At 46.7% G+C, this 16,378-nt stretch overlaps 1 long non-coding RNA gene across 1 annotated transcript; it reads left to right on the top strand.

The window, feature by feature from the left end:
* Nucleotides 1-2,628: 2,628 nt before the first annotated feature.
* LOC146175382 (uncharacterized) lies at nt 2,629-9,133 on the top strand. The gene is made up of 3 exons (XR_014701381.1): nt 2,629-2,854; nt 4,221-4,346; nt 8,952-9,133. It is a non-coding gene; the product is annotated as an uncharacterized LOC146175382 (long non-coding RNA).
* The last annotated feature ends 7,245 nt before the right edge of the window (nt 9,134-16,378 follow it).

The following is a 16,378-nucleotide window of genomic DNA, read 5'->3' on the forward strand; positions in this document are numbered from 1 at the left end:
CGAAAAGCATAGTTGTGCATACAGGGTCTTGATACTGGTTGCGCCCAGGCGCCTTTAACATTTATGTTTTGTTATATGTTACGATTCTGACAAAAACTGCCTCCACTCCACCAAAAACTTATCACCCCCCCCCCCCCCTCCTCCTCCTCCTCTTGGACCTTCTGCAGTGGCGCCTGCCAGGTCTCAAACAGCTCCATGCAACGTGTCGCGGACGCATCGTCGGAATTGCTAACACGCTCGCATATGCAGCGTATAAGACATACGGAGAACGTACCGCTGGATGTCGCGTGTCCTGTGTATACAATTGTCTCACATTATTGGGACTAAAGCTTCAGCTGCGTGCAAACACGCAGAATGATTCACTTACGACAGGAGTTCTGCTTCGCAGCCGTGCCTACCGATGCGTTTCTTCCTCTCTTTTTCCACTTTTATACAATCTCCCCGTTCTTATATACTTGCGCACTGCTCGTGAAAGATAGGATTCGCTTACCGCGTGCGTTTCGGCCGCTATCTCGAGCTTGCGCAGTACTATAGTCCCGGGGACCTTGGTGCGTCTATGGTTGTTTACGAGGTTTGTGACATTATGGGGCTGCATACATATATATATTTGTAGCACTACGCTCAATAAATCCCCGCAGTTACAGAAGAAAGTCTTTAACGCTTCTTAAAATAATGTAAATACGCTGGCGGCAAATTAGTGACTACAAGAAACTTTTTATGGATAGAAATTTCATTGAGGGTATTTTTGAATTCCACGGTAACAACTGTTATAAGACGCACCTAGTTTTTTTTCTTTTTTTTTTTTTTCTACAACTCCTCTCCTGAAAGCATTCCTGCTCCCATCGCCCCTCCAAAAATATAAAATGAACTTTTCAAGCATATAGTGCCACCACAGCATCGGCTTTTGTAATCAAATGGCGAATTCCAATTGGCGATCCGAAGCTGCAGTTGCTCCACGGAAACCGGAGAGCTGTTTCAATGGGCGATTTGAATTCAGATACTGAGTTGTGCGGCGAGAGTGCGGTCCATAGACTCTCAAACGTTTTGCTTCTTCGCGTATTCGAAGAGCGCTCCGGATCGCTTACTGGAATCCGCTATACGCTGCACTGAGCAGGGCGCACGACATCGTTCGGTTCATGCGCCGCTGGTATTATACGGGCCTTACCAGTTTCATCGGCGGTCGCGGCATGCAGCAATAAACTGGAGTGCAGTATGCGTCTAAGAGACCTCTGCGGCGTGCACTGTATACGAATGCTGTCTTCGAGGCTTTCCCCAAGGACAGCATCCGTCGTGCCATACTTGACTTACGTAAGCACACTCTTGCCTCGTCTAAAACGGTGCAGCATTGGTCGAGGCTGCGAGGGACCACCACCACGCAGAGGCAGTGTTTGTCACGTGGTTTGTACTCACGAAAGCACAGTGTGACAGTTTCGTGGGTAGTGTGAGGCGTTATTCCACAGAATAATCGCGCTGTCGAGATTGCAGGGCTCCCAATTTTTTTTTTTTTTTTTGCAACATGCTACGCGTGGAAAATGTGTGTACTGTTTCTACCTTTTTGCGCCAAGTATGCGTACCTGCCGTTGCTGCAAGCAGCGCTATTGCGGTTTCACTCGGGGACCTCTTTAATATGACAAATATAAGGCTAAGGAAACAGACTGGAATAATCATCAGCAAGAGTAGGAAGTGGACGCGAATACGGAGAGCAGGTGATAAACGGTCTCATACCGCTGTTAGGCCGAGAGGTGAGTAAGAAAGCTTGCTGGTATATATATAGGGTGACTACGCCTGAGGCACATGACAGAGTTAATTATGGTCAGTCAATTATCAAATATCAACACATATTTATACCACAGTGGACATTTGCTTACGCGTCTGTGAACAGTGTAGTACATGCACATTCGTTCATTTATGCCGACCGTTAATTGATGTCATTTAATTAAGACACACTATACACACGATTGCTTATTAAGCGCGTAGCTTAATTGGGCACATATTTAAGGACCTTTTGTTCACGGATGTTTACGCCTCTTCTTCGTGACAAGGAATTTAACTAGAGTACACTTACAGTGGTTTGAACACTGCACGAAATATTTGCTCGCTTGCGGCTGTCAGTTGATGTCTTGTTGACGGTACACGCAATTGTTGTATCCCGCACAAGTACAGTCTACCCTGAGCTGCGATCTGCGCTTGTTCGTTCCCTCCCAGACGGCCACTGACGTCCGACGGACAACCGAACTCGGCCGCAACTCGGCGGCCGATTTCGGACGTCCGCCGGAATTCCGGCGTACGTACGAAAGCGGATGGTCGAATCCGTTCGCCCAGCGGACAGCCGCCGTACGTCCGCCACTGGATTTGCTTTTACACAGCTATGATATAGTTTGTAGTCGTCGTGCTCGTCTGAAATGCGTATAAATAAGTAATGCCGTCAAGTCTGCATTATATGATGCCAGAGCGAATCGATGCGATAGAAAGCGTTTCCATTAAACAGTTTTTTTTTATTTTCCGCATGTTTCATCGTTGAATTCTTCCATAAAAAATTTTTGATTAAAAGTTACATGACCATTAAACATTTTTCTATCATGATGCTTCGGTGAAATTTTAATCAGTGGCTGAATAGACGCAGCAAGCAGCAAGCTCAAAAAGAACGAAACCGAACCTATCCTCAAAAAAATCTGAAATGAGCCAATCCAATCCACCTGACAAGTTGAAGTTTAGTCATGGAAGATGGCTTCACGTTTCCGTGTTCTGCATTTTCTGCGCAGTTACAAATACCTACGGCTGTAATGCACTGCTAGCATTGTTTTTGCTGTGGCTTGGTGCGGCTGGCACACTTTGTTCACCCGCCGATTCCAAAGTAAGTATTTCACCGAACTTTTGTTTCTTTAGTGGAACTTTTCTATGCACCGATAGTGGTGAGCTTTTGGGTAAGGAAACAGCTCTGTACAGCAGCCGAACGGTCGAGTGTTTTAGGCGAGACTGACAGGATGGCTCCGCGCCGGCTAACTAAAGTGCAGCCTCAAGTGTGAGGGCCATCTTTCTCGGCATTACTGGACGCTGCGCCAGTAAGCCGCGCAACTTCTCTGTCTCTGATAAAGGAGTGCCTGCCCAAGCTTTAAAGGAGTTAATTTGTTAACCATGCGCAACGTGCTGAGTTGTAAAAACTATACGAGAAAACTTTTGCACTCCTGCGACATGCCTACACTTGTGAAAACGTCGCGAGCTTTTCTTTTTTTTTTTCTTTTTTTTTTTTTTTTAATGGGCAGCCGCTGATCTTTCTCTCTCGAGCTTTACGGCAACTACAGTTTCTAGAAGGAACGGCTGTAGCTACTAAATAACTAAAGGTTTAGTACTCTCCTTCAGCTTTGACAAACCAGGACAGCACCTTGCGCATGTTGGTTATGCATGTGGGACCGAACCGCGCAGAACAACCGGACAAGGAGATGAGAGAAAAAAAAAAGTCAGCACTTGTCTTTTTCTTGACCCGTTGTTCTGCGCTGTTCTGGCACGAATTTGACATACCGCCGCCGCGATACAGTTGGGCTGTGAGCTCTGGTGCCTGCAACGCCTTCTTTTATGCAAAACAGGCATACTGGGAGGCCATGCAAGCCGCGGGCTCAAAAAAAAGAAAAAGAGAGCTGTGCAAAAGTGAGATGAAAACAAAATTGTTGTTGCTTTGTCCTTACAGATATTCAAAGGCTCCTCAGAACTTCACTGCATTATTGACAGCGAGATAATGCCAAAGCTACACTAGAGCCATGCAGCACCTTATAGTGCATGATACTGAGCTTATGTCTCGCACTGAAAGCTCTTACCATGTTCTTAGATTATCATATTAAAGTAGCTTTAAACCCATGCTTGTTAATACAGTGATAGCCATAAATTGAATCTAGGGCATCATGCTCACATACAAGGCTTCTGATAACCGCTGGTCACATGATGTGGGCTATAGCAGAAACCTGTACCTGGTCATCTTACAAGCATTTGTGCAATTGATGCTTTTAATGTGTTGTAAAAGTTTTTGTGTTCTGTTTCTGTATGGGAATGCTTTCCTTATTGAAGGCTAACATTTGGCTTGCTACAGCAAAACCTCTACCTAGTCATCCTAAAAACAGCACCGCAGTTGGTGCTTTTAGTGTGTTGTAAAAGTATTTGTGTTCTGCTTCTGTATGGCAATGCTTTTCTCGTTGAAGACTAGCATGAGGCTTCCAAAAATTTTTCAGGTGCCATTTGCTGTAGCCGATTTCGTAGGCCAACAGGAAGCAGCACTTTGAACATGGAAAACTGTCATCCACGGGGGAAAAACAGCAACATCCCTTTGCATTCTCATTTCTTTGGTATGGCTAAAAGTGAGTATTGTATCATTATCTATATTATTAATATTGAATCATGATTGTCAGTGTTGAAGTTGTTTGAGCGTGATGATTTTAAACACACAGGACATCCCTTCGACATTAAGGTTTTAGCTTGTTTACATGTAGGATGTAGAACTGGTTTCAACAAACTTTATGCAGCAAATTCTTTTTACATTGTCCACCATGTTACTTTTTGTCATTGTCCATTGAAGTAAATAACCAGTATTTTACGTTTACACAGTCGTCCACTCTTAGCTTGAATGGGAATGTGTGGCATGCAGTTTGCAAAATAGCAATGCATCCGTCACAGCCATGCATCAAGGCTAAGTGGCTTGTGCGTAGAGGGACCAGCCGCTCCAGCTTCACGTCATCTGCCTCTTTGCTCCGGTGTGCAGACGTGCATTGAGGCAAAGTGGTTTATGTGTAGAGAAACCAGGAGCTTCTTTGTCACATCTGGCTGTTTGTTACGGTGTGCAGATGCGCATCGAGGCAAAATGGCTGATGTGTAGAGGGGCCAGGAACTGCTGCTTAACGTCGTTCGCCTCTTTACTACAGTGCACAGCCGTGCATTGATGCTAAGTGGCTTGTGCATGGAGAGCCCAGGAGCTGCAGCTTCACCTCTGCCTCTTCACTGAGGTACACAGGTGCGTATTGAGGCAAAATGGCTTATGCATAGAGGGACCAGGAGCTGCTGTGTGGCGTAGTCTGTATATTTGCTATGGTGCGTATCGAAGTACAATGGGGGGGGCTCATGTGTAAAGATACCATGAGCTGCTGCGTCATGTCGTCTGCCTCTTTACTATGGTGCGCAGGCATGCATCAAGGCAAAGTGGCTTATGCACAGAAGGACCAGGAGCTGTTGCTTCACATCTGCTATGATGTGCAGCTGCGTATTGTGGGTGGTGGTGGAAAACATTGCCATCAGATACAAATACAGGAGGTTACTCACTAGCTGACCCTGAGGGGGCCTGTCCTGACAAAAACAAGGGGTCCCTAGTTTGGGACCCCGGTGGTGGTAGAGGGACTAGAGGCTGGTACTTCACGCTGTCTGCCTCTTCGCTACGGTGTGCAGCTGCGATGGATGCAGTGGCATCTCAAAAAGTGCATGCCACGCACTCGCATGTTCTGCCTGAGTGGACGACTGTGTACCTGCTATAGCTTTGTTATTCATAGAATAAACCTAGGCCAAGTTGGATAAATTATAGCTCACCTCATATGTGGTCAGCAAAGAAAAGCCACTCCAGAAAATCTGATGCATTTACTGTCATAGGATTCTTATTCATATACATGCTACTGGCAAGTCAGATTCTTCACCCTCAGAAATGCCAGAAAAATAACCAAGGGTGCGTCTGTAATAGTCTAGCTTGCTCTTTCTTTGCAGACTTGAGTCAGATGTGTGTTCCATTGCTGTGGGTGGGACAGGTGTGAATCTTTGATGTTAAGCTTGCAACAAGTATGTTATTGTAGTTTAAAGGTAAAACGGTACTAATAATCGTAGCCCCCCATGGCCTTTATCCCCTTTTAATAGTGTTGTTAGACACTGAATTATTAGTTTACTCTGCACTGTTTCTGTCTAGTTAATGTGCGGAGATGTACATATATTTATATGACTTGGAGTTGTCGACTTTGCACTTAGAAACATTGTAGCGTTATATGATGTGTTGCTTTCATTTCTTTAATGATTTCTGTAAGGGACCGGTGGGTATGCTAGGCACCATTATTAGTCTGCTCTTTTTGGGTCACCTGTTCAATGCCCAGCTGCGGCCGTCTCCCACTTGCCCTCGGACAGGAGGCGGAGAGACGCGCACAGTGAGGCAGCTATAGCAGCTACAGTGCTTAACGGAAACGTAGGCAGAGAGGGAAAGAAGTCCCCTCTTCCGAGGACTTTGCTGTCGCACTCGAAGACGCGGGGACAGGCAGTTTGTTCTCGTTGCTGTGTCATGTAGGGGGCTCATTTTTATTTAAGGAGCTTTACGAACAGTATACAACTAAGGGGTCCTTAGTACTAAGCATACTATGGGTCCTTAGTACGCTGACTGGACCCACCACCCGGAGGCAGCACAGCTTTGAAACGAGCACCTCTTTTGGAAGAACTGCTTATCGTTCAAAGAAAAAACACTGTCAGGTTGAAGGGTGTAAGGCCCTCTTCCTTGTTGGGGAGCCCATAAAAGTGACAATTATTCAGTGCAGGCGCGCTGAGTGGGGTCTCGTTGAGGATTCCAACCCTGGATGTCAACAATGGTGGGAGATGGCGGCGTTGAAAAAGGGCAAGTGTGTAACAGTGACGGTATGATGCGGAGCTGGAGGATGTGGGTTGGCTCTTCTGATGTGGTCCACAGTGGTGCTGACTCGGACGCCCATAATTGCAATAACTGCCCTGTAAAAGGAGCCGCCAAGGATGCAAGCTTTGGGCAATGGTTGCGCACTTGGGACACCGTTTTGATGGGTTCTAATTTTGTTTTTCTTTTTTTTTTTTTCCTAGGGGAGAGAGTTTGGCACGTGACCTAGTGAGCCAATCATTTCGAGGTCCATTCTCTAAATTCCGTTTGTTGTAAAATGAATTTGTTGTTCCTTTTGCATTGCTTGTATTAGGGAGAGGGTGAAGAACTTATGAAAGTGGAAAGACATGCCAAAATGTTTGTTAGCCAGTCATGTGTGAGTTCGTTGTCATTGGGGATGAGAAATGTGGGCAGAGTCCCGAAGTTAATGAAACGGCCCCGCGGCCTGGAGAACTCGTTCTGAGCTAGATTTTGATCTCTTTCCTCTTCGACATAGATCATGGTCATTGTTTCACCTGTTGTAAATACGTACATTCATGTATTAAATTTTCAGTTCATCTTCCTCTCCGTGTGCAAGTTGTTGTGGCCAGATGCAGTAAATTCACTATTTTCATTTCTATATAACGTGCCTTTCTGAAGATGGTGAGCTCTTTTGTCCAATCCTGTAAGAAAGCAGCAAAGCGCTCCCAAATCTTCCACAAAATTGTGTGATATCTTTAATACTAACTGCGGCTTGGTGTCACTCAAAACATGTAGTTGAGGTAGATTTCTTCCCCCCCCCCTCCCCCCCTCTTTTTGTTCGTTCAAATGAGGACCAGCGGACACTAACTTTTGCTTTTGTAATGCCCGAGGCCCCGCCTTCAGGCAGTACTCCAATGTCAATACCATTTTTATAGCTATGGCTGTCCAACAGCACTAATGTCTTTTATACACTTCTTTTACTAATCTCTTACCCAAGTGGTGGCTTATACTGCGGGGGCGAAAGTCTCTGGACAATATGTCTGGAGATTTTGGACTAGAATCGCGATGTAAACGAATTGTGACCTTATTTCTCTTGCACACATGAAAGAACTAACGCTCAACTTTCACGTCGACAAGTATGGTCCGAGTTTCCTGGTCGATGTGAAAGTTATGTGCTTTGATTGCAGTTTGTGTAGTCCACACACTTGTCCCCGATATTACATAGGGGCAAATTAGGCGCCTTTACAGGGGCAGTTTCTTTGGCGCCCACTACCTTCCCCATAAACAAACTACAGTGTTTCTTGTGAACAGCTGGCTGCATTTATAAATACCATTATTTTTTTTGTAATTTGTTGTGCGTAGTTGAGAAATCCATGACATACATGCACAGCTGGTTGCCAGAATTATGCAACCATATTTCAGTAACTAACATCCATGCTGCATGCTGCCGGTGATACATCAGGAGCTCGTGGTTGTCAGCTTTTTGTGTTTTGTGTAACTATAAGCCTTGCTATTGTAATGTCACATATAGCGCTGTGGGTAAACAAATAACTTTACTTTTAACTCTTGTAGAAGCATGAACACTGCGCAGTCACTGCGGCGGGCTATGCTTCCACATTGGGCTTTAGCCACATGTCAAATGTCTATCTTTATTCTGCTGCAGCAGCTTGCATGTTATCAGATAAGTTACTTCGTCGCAGCTACTCTAAGGAGACGCTTTCTAGACGCTTGTAGCCTAGATGTTGATGTCGATATACCCCCGACACGCCCAAGGAATGTCTTCGGTAGAGGGTACATGGAAACCAGCGAAATGTGCAATTTACAGAACAAAAAGGTAACAATTTTAAATGATGTTATTATTGATCACTTCTTTTCAGAGCAGGAACAATGACTTTAGAAATCTGCATGTTAAACCGCTCAAAATGCAGGTTTCTGCCGCCAATGCGTACCTGTGTAATACTGCAATGCTCTGGCTGTGCTTTATGTTCATATACAGCATCCTTTATGCTTAGTTTCTCTGCATGTGCACTCCATGTCTTGGGCATTGCTGAGGGCGCATAGCAGCAAGCATAATATGCCATGTTTGGTCAGAGTGGCATGTTCAAAGAGACGACACAAAAACATTAAAATACTGAATGCCAGGTTCTGGTCAAACTACGTTTGTATCTTTTGTTATTCTGCATGGGTTTTGCTGCAGTTATATGACCTTTCTATATAGTATGTGACAGTTCTGAATGGAGATGCATGCGTACAGTGCCATCTGGAAAAAGCAATTGAGAGAAACTGGCAGTTGCCCTTGGAGATGTGTAATCAAAGTTCAGCACAGATAACTTGAATTTCATTTTCCCTTCTATTGCAGGAGGAGCCCAGCCTGCTCTTTCCATCTTAGGCCTGAAAGACCAGCAACAGCTGATCGAGCAAATGCACAGGATAGTAACTGCTCCTGGAATCCCGGCCTGCGGAGGCCGCCCACAGAGAACTCGATCATCTCCTCGCTAATTCAGAAATATTAGGTTTCAATAAATACCTTTTCCTCCACCACCTCCCCAAGGGAAGAGCTGTCACGGCCAAGGATAATTAAAAAAAATTATTCAAGTAGATTCTTAATACTCCAGTTGGCCTGCATTTTACCATGCCATTCCTTAACATCGATATTTTTTTAGTGTAGACTATTTATGCATGCAGTTTTTGCAATAAAGCCAAAAAAAAAGCTTTTTTTACAACCTCGCATGCTGGTATGCCTATGCACTTAGCATGTTTTCAGGAATGGTGCATTTGTGTAAAGCTCAGCTAGCATATGTGCCTCTTTGATGGAAGTTTTAATTGCACACTTCTGTTCAGTGCTTTGTGTGTGAAAGTAAAGCAGACAACAGGAAACTTGAACCTGTTGCATATTCTATTGTCTGCTTTACTCTCACGACATAAGCATTGAGCACTAGTATGTGACTGAAATTTCCATGGCACATGCTTGCTGAGCTTTGCACGAATGTTATTGGCAAGTTTTTACACCAATAGCGGGCCCTGCAAGCATGTTCCGGGAAACGTCCGAATGTCCGCCTCCGGCTGCCCGTCGGACGTCCGTGGGACGCGATCCGGATCCACGAACGATAGTCCGACGGACGTCCGCTGTACGTATATCGAACATAACCGGACTTCCGTCGGATGTCCGAAGGTCCGAAAACGGACGTCCGTCGGTCGACCGTCGGACGTCTATGGCCGTCTGGGCTCCCTCCGGATACCACACCAATCAAGTAAATCCTTTGAGAAACATATCAGCGAAAACGTGCTTGCCGTTATTTGTGTTGCTGCTTTTCGAAAGAGCGTGTATGGTGTCAGCTACAGCTTCGTCAGCGCTGCACTGTACTGGTCGGACGAAGAGCCGAAGACGGTGCGCCACGCTACGGGTCTTGCGAAAGGGACTAGCCGCGCGCCTTTGCCTGCAGGCGTGCAGGCAGTTGTGAGGCTGTCTTATACTTTGGACGACATCTGTTGGCGCGTTTGTCTGTAATCACTGCGCGAAGCAGTTAGTGTACAGGGCGACGCGGAATGATTTGGCACGCTTTCTCAAGCACATGCGCATACCCTGTTTGTCACGTACCCTCCTACTCTCGGGCAATTACGCTTACGAATTGTCTGGTTGTCTCCGAAGGTGCCAAATGCGAGGCGGGCGTTGCGGGCGCGGGTCAGTCAAGTGTTGTTGAAGGTACGCATTGGCTGCTTGTGTAACACCGCAGGCGGCGATATGCTGGGGGATTGATATCATCACACTGAGGGACGATATGCCGCTGATATTAACTGCTCATTAAACTAATGGGTCAGTTGGTAAGTTTCAAGTTGTGTTTATCGTTTCTTCATCACCCTCGTCGCTTCAAAGCAAACACGTCGCCTTTTGAGCATACGAGTGTCGTTTATGCTTGTTGCGGAACTAAAAAAATAATAAGATCTGCCAGAAATACCCCAGTATTGTGCGTTCACAGACTTGTCGCTATCTTTCAGTGCAATTGCAGCCTCCCACTTTAGTTTGGGGGGCAGTGTGAATGCGTATTTTTGTATTATTTTGTAGTAGGCCTCATGCTTTGATGTCTACAACAGTCGCTCGCTTCTCGTGCATTTGTCCGCAGCATGAAGGCAATTAATATTGGGTTACCGACAATGGGCGGAGAAAATACTTCTCAAACAAGACCGATTCCAATGAGCTTCCAGAAAGGCGTTACGAAGTATAGAGAGATTTCGAAGTTGGTCGAGCATATAATGGAGCTGAGCTCTCGTTCGTGGCTGTTATCTGGCTCGGTCACCCCTTGCGTTTCAAGGTCAGCTTCGCGAGCGTGTCTCATCTGTGGCGCTTCGAGAGCGCTGGGCGAGAGCGGATCTTGTGCAACCCATTCTCCATGAGGGGTGGTCTTTAATTAACCCGCCCAGGGCGGCTGCTTTACGCAGCGCGTGTTAGGATGTTTTTACAGAAGTCGCACGCATGGGCAAAGCCGGTTGAGATTTTTTTTTTTTTTTTATCCTCGCTTTGAAGTTCGCGAGTAGGAGAGTGGGACAAGGAAGATTATACTCGATGCCGTTGCCTGAACTATGTTGGGGAATATACTGCGCTACTTTATAGACAGAGACAAGGGAAAGACGACACACGAATGAAGCGCAAACTTACAACTGTTTATTTTTATCAACAAAACACGTACATATATACATATAGCATTCTCGTCAAATCACAAACATATCATTCATGCGTGTGATCACGCACGTTATCACTTCGACCACAACTACGCATCTGCGCAGCTATCATATCTAGCTCCTCTTTTGCGAGAGCCACAGATGATGTACTAACACACGTATCTTTTTCTGCTGACTCTCTGCTGAATTGAGTCGGCAGATCGAAAAAGATACGTATGTTAGTACATCATCTGTGGCTCTCACAAAAGAGGAGCTAGATATGATGGCTGCGCAGATGCGGAGTTGTGGTCGAAGTGATAACGTGCGTGATCACACGCATGAATGATGTGTTTGTGATTTGACGAGAATGCTATATGTATATATGTACGTGTTTTGTTGATAAAAATAAACAGTTGTAAGTTTGCGCTTCATTCGTGTGTCGTCTTTCACTTGTCTCTGTCTATCAAGTAGCGTATGATCAACCAACTGATCAACCAACTGGCCCCCGTGTTTGCATTGCTGAATTATGTGTATCTGTGATCTTCTATTGAGCGGTGAGGCGAAGAGTAATCGTGGCGGTGTATCACGGCTAATATCTCCGCTGTGCGCGCTGTTCTATTGATTGGGTGTGGACATTGCGCCCGAAGAAACCATGCTCCCCCGTCGATAAATTCCCCTCCAATATCTTCCGACGCGCGTGACATGCGGTGTCCTAAGTGCTGATGAAAAAAAAAAAAAGGCAGCTATTTGCTGTTAGCGTTGAATCATCGGCTGTTTTTGGTAAACACTAGGCGAACAAACGGCCTTGCGTGCTTTTCGTCTCGTAACCTTGGAGCGGGCGGGAAATTCAAGGCGACCACTTTCGCTGGTGGCCGCCTCGGTAGGCGAGGCGAAAAACGGCCCTGTGAACACATGTCCTCTCGCCACCCACGCAGAAAAACTCTCCTCTGTACATCGTCCTACATTCCGTTCTGCGGACGATCCTCCCTCGAGGAATAACTTCATTTCTATACTGCTCTCCTCTGCAAAAAAACATTGTGTGCAGTTTACTGCGACGTAAGCACCAAACGTGGAGCTTAGTTCAGCAAGGTGTGACTGCCTCGTTCTTCAAAACATACTTCATATACAGCTCTCACAGGAGAAGAATGAAGGAAGGAAATTGTAATGGGACCAACACAAGGGGAATGAAATATATTTCGATTAGGATCACTTATATTTTGCCAATCTAGAGTGCTGTTACTTTTATATTGCGAAATCGCGAATATTGTTTTCCTATGTATGAAACATGCCACGTCAAACAGAGCAAGTCATCAAAAGTAACCTCTTCCCCGCTCCCGTTCTCTCGATTAGTTTATCTACAACAAAATGTGGAAGGAGCCATCTTGCAAACTCAAAGCAAAAATATTTAAATGCTTGTTCGTTTGCGGCCACCGCCGCTCCACACAACCGCCAAACTGAAGAAAAAAAGCGCCTCTCTCACTGACGTTTGTGCTGCCGCACGTTTCCCATTCTCTCTCTCTCCCTTATTTGCCGTAGTGGTTATACGCCGTTTTGCTCGCACCGTTTGCGCGGGTGTCGTTGGCCGCGACACGACAGCGGTCGGAATGTCGAGGTAACGAGGAGACGGGATTGGCTGAGGCGCGATGACGACGCAGCCACGTGATTTGCTCGCGACACACGGCTCGTCACCGACCTGACCTCCGCCATTTCCATGCTTTCGTGTGCGGGAGAACCCCTGTTAACGTGGGCGCGGTTGGGGCCCTGATGACTTTTTCTTTTCTGTCGTACCTCTTTTTTGATTTGCGAAGTTCGGCTCCTTTCATCTGGTGTGGGCGCGCCGACCTGGTGCGACAGAGGTGCTTCACGAATAATGATGGGAGGTGGATGCCTATGATATTTTCTCATCTGCGCACTTATTTACCAGCGTCTCGGATTTTATCACTTTTCTGCTGGCTAGCACACTTCTTTTTTTTTTTTTTGGATAAAAACAGACCCAGTGCAAGACCTGCGCGCTGAAGAGAGGCTGGCTGTTCTCTCGGTCGCGAACATAAAAGCTCTGTCGCCAACAGTTTTTCTTACTTTGTTCCTTGCCTCGGTGTTTTTTCTTTCAACATTTAGATAATGAGCGAGCAAGTATAGGCGATGTGTATAAGATACAGTGCGAATAGTTATCCCCTGGTGCACAGCGTCGCTCCATTGTCTTTGAGGCTGCTTCTGCGCGCCTGGGGCGTGGATACTTACTTGCACGACACTCAAGGGACGGGGAGGTGATGTGTGTGTATATAAGCTGCACGCACGAGACTGCTCGCTTGTCCATGTGCTTAGGAACTCAACAAAACCGTACCCGCGTTCTGAAGGTCGCAGGCAGCAATTTCACGGGGCATCTGGACGCGACCAGTTCCGTGATAATTGGTTCATCTATTGCCACTTACGTGGATAATGAACGACAAAAACGGACAAGAACGCGCAAGAGTGTCAGTGGACGCGCCTTTACCTATAGGCGCGCGGTCAGTTCGTTGGAACCCCCGAGGCACAATCATCGTTGATACGAATTTCCGGATAATTCGGTTGTAGCCGCATCATCTGAACTTCATTCAGTAAGCGCATTTATGTCTCCGTTGCAGTATTCTGTACTGGTCAATGAAAACATTGAAGCTAGATCAGGGGTGGAAGTGCTGCTACATTTGCTTCATTCTGCCCCAAAATGCTTTTGCTGCTCCATCCTGCTCCAAAACGCAATATTGCTCCAAAACTGCTCCAAACCAGCTGCCTCGACGTTCAGCCATCAAATTTAGCAGAACGCAAATTTTTTGCTGCACAGGGGGTTATTTATGAATCATGGTATTTTCTCCAAAAAAAATGTGATTCGAATTTGATTAAGTGACAGTGAGAAGCACACTGGGGCGGCGGCATGCTGTGAGTTCCGTGTACACACTCTAGAGGCCGCTCTAGTCGAAACAAAGGCAGTGCAAGAATGTACTTTCTCCAAGCCTTTTGAACCGTCAGTGGTGAGAGAAGTGAGCAAAGCAGTCACGGCGGATATCTTGAGTCATTAGGAAAGTTTCCAACAACATAGTACAAATCGAGTTGTTCTAAGGGTCCAGAGCTGTGAAAACAAGCAGGTACTTCACCATCGCGCCTCTTTGTTAGTAACAAGCGTTTCAAGCATACGTCAGACCAAAGCATACTTGAAGCATAAAGGCCACAAAAGTGCCATTCACTTGACAGGTTCTCAAGAGTGTGAAAGCCTATCACCAACGCGTTTAAATTATGCGCTCAGGTGAAAATATGACTGACAAAAGGCTATGAAGCAAAAGAAAATACCATCCTTCCTAAAGGCACTATTGACCCTGGAATTTTTCAGCACAGGTTCAAAACGGATATGCACGAGAAAGAGATTTGAAATGTGCTTTTCATTGATGTCAACTCCAAACTAGTGGTGGTGCTTGAGCACATCAAAGTAGTGAACTCCACGTTTGAACCTGTCAAAGCGGTCAGACTTAGTTATGAAGTGTCGAAGCAAACATTCGGTTTGCTGCTAGTCTTTTCCAAATTTTTTCTCGGGTCATTTGTGTTACTTAAAATATCTGTATGTACATGTTTTAGCTGTTTGTCTTCTCTTGTCAGAGATGCGGGTGTAGCCAGCAAAGCAAACGGCAGCAGATACAATAACTAAGCTCATCGCAACAATCGGACTAGAGTGCTCGCCAGAAAACTCAGAATTACTAGTCATACCCCCTAAAGGACGCACCTACCAAAGCCCCATAGAAATCCGAATTCAGGGAAGACAGGTACCACAGGTTCATACCATCCGCATTCTAGGACTATACCTGCAACAGGATTAAAAAACATAAGCCTTGTATACATGAGCCCGACGCAAGCGGGTCGGGTAGGGGGGAGCCGGTTGTCGAGCTAAGCCAGCCCGACCCGTCCGGGTTTACATGAGCTCGTTTCTATCGGGCAAAGATCGCTGCTACACCGTGCGTCGAGCAAGAGAACCAGGCGCAGGCAGGAGAGGAGAAAAAGGAGGAATGCTCAGACGAACAGCTCACGGTCCCGTCCCCGACCAGCAAGGAGGCAAGAGAGGAGGTGCCTGCCCGACGCGTCAGAGTATACATGCCCCTCGCCCATCGGGTAGGGTCGAGCCAACCCACCCCCTGCAGTCGGGCTGGCGGGACCCGACCCGACGGTCCTTTAGCTCGACCCCCTAGCGTATACATGAGCCCGATAGCCGGTTTTTAGCCCGACAGGCCTCCCCGACCCGACTTTGTCGGTCTCATGTAAACCCCCTGATAGACACAATTATGCGGCTCAGAAAGGCCGTTGCAAACACCACGCAGCTCATAAGAAGGGTGACAGGACGCGCACATGGGCTCCGAGTGGCGGATATATACTCTCAGCTGAATTCTTTATGCCTCCATACCTCAAACTATCATGCAGTAAGGTCCAGCAAATAGACTCCTTAATTCGGCAAGCAACAAAGGCAGCACTTAAATTACCGAGAAGCACCAGCAACGAGAGACTACTCGAACTCGGAGTCCATAACACAATACATGAATTTCGAGAGGCCCACTTACAAGCACACCTCAGATTGGCCGCTACAACTACCGGACGACACATACTCTGTAAGGTAGGCATCACTATTCCCGCAAACAATGCATCCCTAAGAACACTCCGTACCCACATTTGCACCTCAGTCTATGCCAAACCATTACCACGGAACATGCACTCCCACCATCACCAAGCTCGCAGGAAGGCGCGCACGGCAGCGCTCCACAAATGGTACGGGAATGAGCCCGATGCAGTTTGGCCGCCTGCGATGAGAACGGAGCCACAGCGGTTGTCCACAATCCCCACATTTCCCCCCTAACGTTCGAGCTTCCTTCAGGCACCATCCCCGAGGAAGCCGAGGAGACAGCTATAGCTATTGAGCTGGCATACACAGATGCCAGTTATGTACTTAGCGATTCTAAAACTGCCAGCGGCCGGGTTCATCCTCCGGCGCAACACCTGCTGCACATGCCCACCCCCCACCTCCCCCGACGGGTTGAGCTCATCTGGGTGCCTGCGTATTTGGGAAATCCCGGCAACGAGGCCGCCGACTTCTTAGCCCGAGGGTATAGAAACCGG

Source organism: Amblyomma maculatum, chromosome 10 (genome assembly GCF_055883805.1).
Source record: "Amblyomma maculatum isolate TAMU_Amacu chromosome 10, ASM5588380v1, whole genome shotgun sequence".
NCBI lineage: Eukaryota > Metazoa > Arthropoda > Arachnida > Ixodida > Ixodidae > Amblyomma > Amblyomma maculatum.